We start from the raw sequence: 6,427 nt of genomic DNA, 5'->3' as shown, positions 1-6,427 counted from the left end.
ATCAAATATCCAAAAAAATCCACTCAACTCTCAGTCCTATTGACTGGATTATAGGGCTTCAAATCATTTATATAATCGTGTTCAAATAGTGGATATCTGAATAGCAAATTTTAAATTTGAATGGATTTTAATTTCAAATTTCAAATCTATTCAAATCCTATAGAAGGCATTTGATATGGGATGATCTACCAAGATCAAAGGTGATAAGATCATTATATTTGTTTGTACTATAGTGATCTTACATGGCAGTAATCTCAAATCATCCCACTTCTTAAATCATCCACTAATCTAGTGATGGAAAACCCATTGTTGAGGTCGGAAATATAAGATCACCCTTAGATAATGATCTCAGACTAAAATATATGGACCAAAATACCCCTCTATCTAGTGAAAAAAATTGATATATCAATATATCATTAATATATTATATCAATATTATATATCTGATATTATATTATATTTATGATATATAATATATTATTAATAATATTATTATCATATTATGATTCAATGATAATTTTAAATTAGAATAAACATATTTTATTATATTTTATATTTATATAATAAAAGTATTTACTATATTACTTTTATTTGTCTTATTTTTCTAATCAAAATAAATAACATATTATAAGTATAAATAAAAATATTAATTATACAATAGAAATTAATATATTTTTATAGAATATATTTCAGATAGTTTTAGTATTATATAATCAATGATCTTGAATTTTTATAGAATATCAAATAGGTTATTTGTGAATACCTAGGGATCTTTAATAATTGAACTATGTCTTACCAAATACAGTGATCTGAGATCATTGATGATCAGAGATCACCATAGAATTTGGATCACTGATGATTTTAGATTAAAATGATGATCTCATTTAGATCATCAAACACTACCATAGGATATTACTAAATAGATCCTATTAAGATTTGGAATGAATCAGATATCCAAAAAAATCCACTCAACTACCATCCTTATTGATGTGATTATAGGGCTCAAATGATTGGGTTGAACAAGGGCATACATACCTCCAATTCTAACCGATCTCATACTCAAGTTATGAAATAGAATGGAAACATACCTATCAGTCGATTGAGTTGGGTTAGGTCATTAGGTGAGTTCAAGAAAAGGATTTCTGACCAATAAATTTTTTCAATTGAGTTAGACTTAAGTGTGACTCAAATGCAACACTAATATAAGGTTTGAGTTGGACTAATTCAACTTTGCAATTGGAGTAAAGAATCTACTTTTCTTTTATAGCTAAAATATAATTATTAATAATATAAAATCACTAAATTTAAATAAAATTAAATTTTCATTCAAAAATATTTTTAATTCATCCAAATAATTGAGAGAGAGAAAGGAATACTAATCTTTATAAACATTGCATATATTGATTAAAATTCAAAAGCAATAAATTTTAAAGACAAAGCCAATATTTGTAGTTATTTTCCTCAGTTTTGTCCTCAACCAGTTGAAACATCATAAATGAAATGTCATAATTGAGAAACCTAAAGAAGTTAGAGAAAGAACTACATGAATTGAATTTTATTTTTTAATCTTGAGATGCAAAAACATAAACAGTGCCGGAAAAACCTTTGATGTGAGAAAAAAGTCTACAACACAATTAAAGAGTGCGCATTGTAGCATAAGAATATTTTTTCTTAAGGTCTATTTGATGTTTTCTAAAAAAATATATAGTAATCCAACACATAAAAAAAAGAAAAACATCTTCTTTATTAAGAAAACTTCTTATAGATATGGTATACCCATGGAACCGAAAATGTAGGAAATAAGAAAAACAATTGCTGCCCACCACGTGCTCTGCTCATAGGTAGAGAAGCCATGACCTGCTAAAATCGAACAGTCCCAATATTATATATATATATATATATATATATATATATATATATATATAACTAAATTTTTTTCTCTCCATCCCCTTTCCATTGCCCCTTCCCACTATGATGCTCCCTTCCCACCATCCTCTTCCGACCATAAAACCCTTTTCCACCGTCCCCTTCCCACTATGAACCCCCTTTCCAACATCCTCATTCACTAGATCTTCCTTTAATAGCCATCAATGTCCTTCTCTAGTGACTAAATTTGCTCAAAATCTAGGTAACCTGCCCAAGCTCGACACCTTTAAAATAGGCTTGGGCCTCATTTTTTAGTCCAACGGATCAAGTCAAACCTGAACACCTAGCTTTTTTTTTTAAATTGACTAGGCTCGGATTTATATCGACCTGACTTGGGCCTGATTGAGTTTGATTATACAAGTTTTAAATTAATAAATATATTATATATTATATAATTTATAATTTTACTATTTTATGCATCCTTCATAATTTCAATTATTACTTTCTTATGCCTATCCCACCAGCTAGATCCATATTCCCTAATCCATTGTATTGTGATTAGAAAGGCCTTAGGGAAGGAGGTGGTGGCATCTTTAGAACTGCTCCTCCCATCTCATCACCTCCTCCTCCCATCTCCCCATCACCTCCTCCCATCTCCCCATCGCCTCCTTACCTCTCCACTTTCCTCTCAAGTCCTCTCCATCCTCAGCCTCCTCCATGTTGCCTCCTCACATCCTTCTCACCTCTTAGATTTTCTCTTGCCTCCTCTCCACCTCTCTGCTGCCCCCTAGGAGTATAAATAGGTAAGGTCAGATCGGATCCTAAGTGATCTTGATCCGATCTAATTTTTTGATTGAATTTTGATATTTGATCCAGACCCAATTTAATAGAAGATTGGATTGGATTGGATCAAGTCCATGATCAAGTTTTTTGACCCAATCAATCATTCGAGTTAGGTCAGATCCATGTATAATCTGGCTCCAATCCATAAAATGTAGATTTGATTTGGATCTGAGTAGGATCATGGGTCAACTTCCTGTGGACATAATTGTAGTGCCCATAAATAGTTTTTGGATGTTTCTTTCACAATCTCAAATTAGGGAACAAAGAGAGCACTGATATCCAAGGTTAAGAATAGATAGAGATATCATTAAATCTCATGTCAACTAATTTGACAGTTTGTATTAGAAAGAAAGAATCAAATTTATTATGATAGAAGAAAATTGAGTGGATGCATAATTTTTCAATGGAAGCATCTATTACAATGTATTGCCCAGATAGATAATCGAAGGAGGGGGGATGAATTAGATTTTTTAAAAATTTAAAGCTTAATATGTATAGAATTTAAACTATATGACACAATAGTAAAGTGAGAGCAATGCAATGTAACTAAGATATAAAGATGTAAAAGAGGGCAAAGGAAAGAATAGCCAAGGCATAAAGAAATACAAGTTTTATAGTGGTACAGTGCTAAATCCAGCACTTACATATATTTTCCAAGCAACTCTTGAGAATTTCACTATAATCTTTCCTATATTACAGTTCATTTTTTTAGGCTTATAGTCAAAATCAAGTTAATTTTCTCAATAAAAATCAACCAAAATTATCCCTTTAAGCCACTCCTAGGCTTACATAATAATATACTCTAATTCAAGACTTGGATGGACCTTTTTCAAAGTTTTAATCCCAATTGAAACTTAAGTATAGTAGAAAGAAAAAAATATAATTTCAAGCATAAATAAAAAAGCTCCTAAAGAGCAAAACTAAATGTGATTGAAGCTCGTAAGAATTTTGTTTGAGAAAGCTTTGGAAGGAATGCTTTCTTCTTCTGAAAATCACTAAAGACTTTAAGATTTTGGTGGTTGGAAAGTTAGAACTTTCTCTTGAATGCACACTTAATATTCTTTGGATTTTCTCTTCTCAGTCTTCTTCAATATATTTGGTAGCCATTTAATCATCTTAGAATATCCAAAAATAGATTTCTAGCCATTAGAAATAAAAAACTAGCCATTATACCTATTCTACACATTTCTACAACTTCTAAAAAACTAGTTATTATAGCTATCAGCGTGTAGTCGAGTTGACTCGAATCAAGTAGGGGTCAACTCAAGATGACTTGAAGTTGACTCAAGAAAAATTGAGATTGACTCAAGATTTAGTGAAAAATATGACTCTCTAGCTTTTCTGAGAGAGTCAGGTCAGCTGTTAAGGGTTGACATGGAGTTGATCAAGGGTCGACTCGAAGAGTTAGGGTCGACTTGAGCTTTAGACTAAAAATTTTAACTTTCTATCTTATTTGAGAGAGTTAACTCATACTTTATAGAAATCTACTTGTAGACTGTGCTAATTGAATCTTGCGTACAAGAGTTAACTCTTTAAGGCTTGCAGTCAGCTCTTGATTTTTTTTTACTTAGTTTCTTATGGTATAGCTTCTTCAATCTGCTTTCTTTGGCTCCTTACTCAGACATCTCCGTGAATCTTTTTGAGAATGATCTTAGCTTCCTGAAATATTCTTAATATATATTTTAATAATCTATTAGTATCAAAATATATACTGAAATATTTTGTATTCATCAAAATTAATCCTCGAGTCAACAAGCTTTTTCTTTTTGATGATGATAAAATTTTGAGTATAAGCAAATAATGCAAGTAATGTAAGTGTATTAAATTGCTAGAGCAATACTTTTTATGAAAGAATTTTAGATTAGCATTGCTAGTATACCAAGGCAAAACTAAGTGAAGGTTTTGAGCTTTCTTTAGAGTAATTTAATAACATTAGAGTATACAATATGCATAGTGTCAGAGCAAGATTTTAGGTTTTCTTTGGATTGAATTGAATTAGGATAAAGGCAAAATATTTTGAAACTCAACCACATACTAGATACTGATAAAAGTATTGAGTATTAGAGCTTGAAAGGTTATGTATGAAAGCAACTTGGTTGCATATTAGAATATGATGAGCTATGTATCAGAGTAGAATAAGTAACAAAAGATTCTGTGGTTGTATCAACAATATTGAATTATTTAAATGCCCAAGTTTTGTAAGTCAAATCTTTTGCACTAGCTTACTTCTTTCCTTTTTGTCATTAAAAAAAAAGATATAACATAAAAGCAATATGAGATAAGAAGAAAAAGTACTTTTTAATAACATAAGTATTTTGTAAGTTATTAGTCAAAATGAATGTATTGTATACAAAATGACATCAACTGTAATATACCAAGATACAGTAGAAAGACAATAACAGAAATTACATAAGTAAAATAAAGATAGACTAGATATATTAGTGAGCAACCATAAGATAAAAGATAGATGCTAGATCTAATCCTTTTTTAAGAACAAATCTATGGTAGGAGTGCTAGCCCTAGATGAAGAAGTTCTATCTCTCCTACTCCTAATGCTATTGAAGGGCCCAAGTCATATGTGGGGAACCCAATATCAGATTTAGTGTAGGTTCTAAGGGGAGGTCTAGGTGTAGGCTGACTGGACTAAGATGACTAAGGGGAATGGGAAGGCTAGCTACATTGAGCATACTGGGTCAGCTGACTCTACTGGGAAGATGATTTAGTAGGCAAACTCCATCCCCAATCTTAAGCTTCAATGGTTACTGCTACTGGTACTCCTAATGTGATATTTTTCAACTACTCGATCAGTCGTCTTATGGAAGTCAAGAGAGAGAAGATGCTTGACCTTTGAGTTGATCTCAAATTTTTGGCCTTTGACTGAATCTAGGCCAACCCCATCTCAAGTTTTTTCTAGAGTCTAGCAGCCTCCTAAGCTAGATTTAAAATATCTCTATACTCTTCTAGCATGACTCTATGCTCCAAAGCTGCCATCCTATTTATCAGGATGGCCAACTCCATCCTCAATCCTCGTAGCTCACTCTGAACTACTGAGGTAATCTTTATCAAGTCTATTGGACATGCCATTAATCGATCCCTCAAATCTACCAATACTATCTCAGTGATTCTCCTTAACTGCTCATCATTTAGTCTCACTATGGAGGGCTGAGTCTGTTGTGATGCTCCTGCTGGGGTCATTGGGGGTATGATCGAAGGTGGTATTGTTGATGGTGGTGACTGAGGCTTTGCTACTAGTGATGGAGTCTCAGACTTTGAATCCTACTAATGTCTACCATGTCCTCCCTCAGCTCCCTCACGCTATCTCTCCTACCTAGAGCTCTCCCATGCCCATCTCTTATCCAACTTCTAATAATCCATACAATATGGGGACCAATCATTGTAGGTGTTCTAATGCATACGAGCTTTGAAGGTCTTTCCCTCCAGCATGACTCCAAACTCCCCAAATACTAAAAGCAGGGCCATATCATAGGATAGGCATACCTTCACTCTACTCGCTGCCTCCCTCATCTACTGCATCATCAAGCCAGTAGGTTTAGGGGAATGCCCTGAACTATATATAGAACATTACTATCATATCTCTCTCTGATACAAAATCAAATCTTTCTATTTTTGAGAAGAAGATCTAGCCGATGATGTGGTAAAGAAGTCTCATCTCGATTGATAGTCAATTTGTCAAGATCTCCTTCGGACGTCCACCTAT

Source organism: Elaeis guineensis, chromosome 3 (genome assembly GCF_000442705.2).
Source record: "Elaeis guineensis isolate ETL-2024a chromosome 3, EG11, whole genome shotgun sequence".
Taxonomy (NCBI): Eukaryota; Viridiplantae; Streptophyta; class Magnoliopsida; order Arecales; family Arecaceae; genus Elaeis; species Elaeis guineensis.
Note: the sequence above shows the minus strand (reverse complement) of the source record.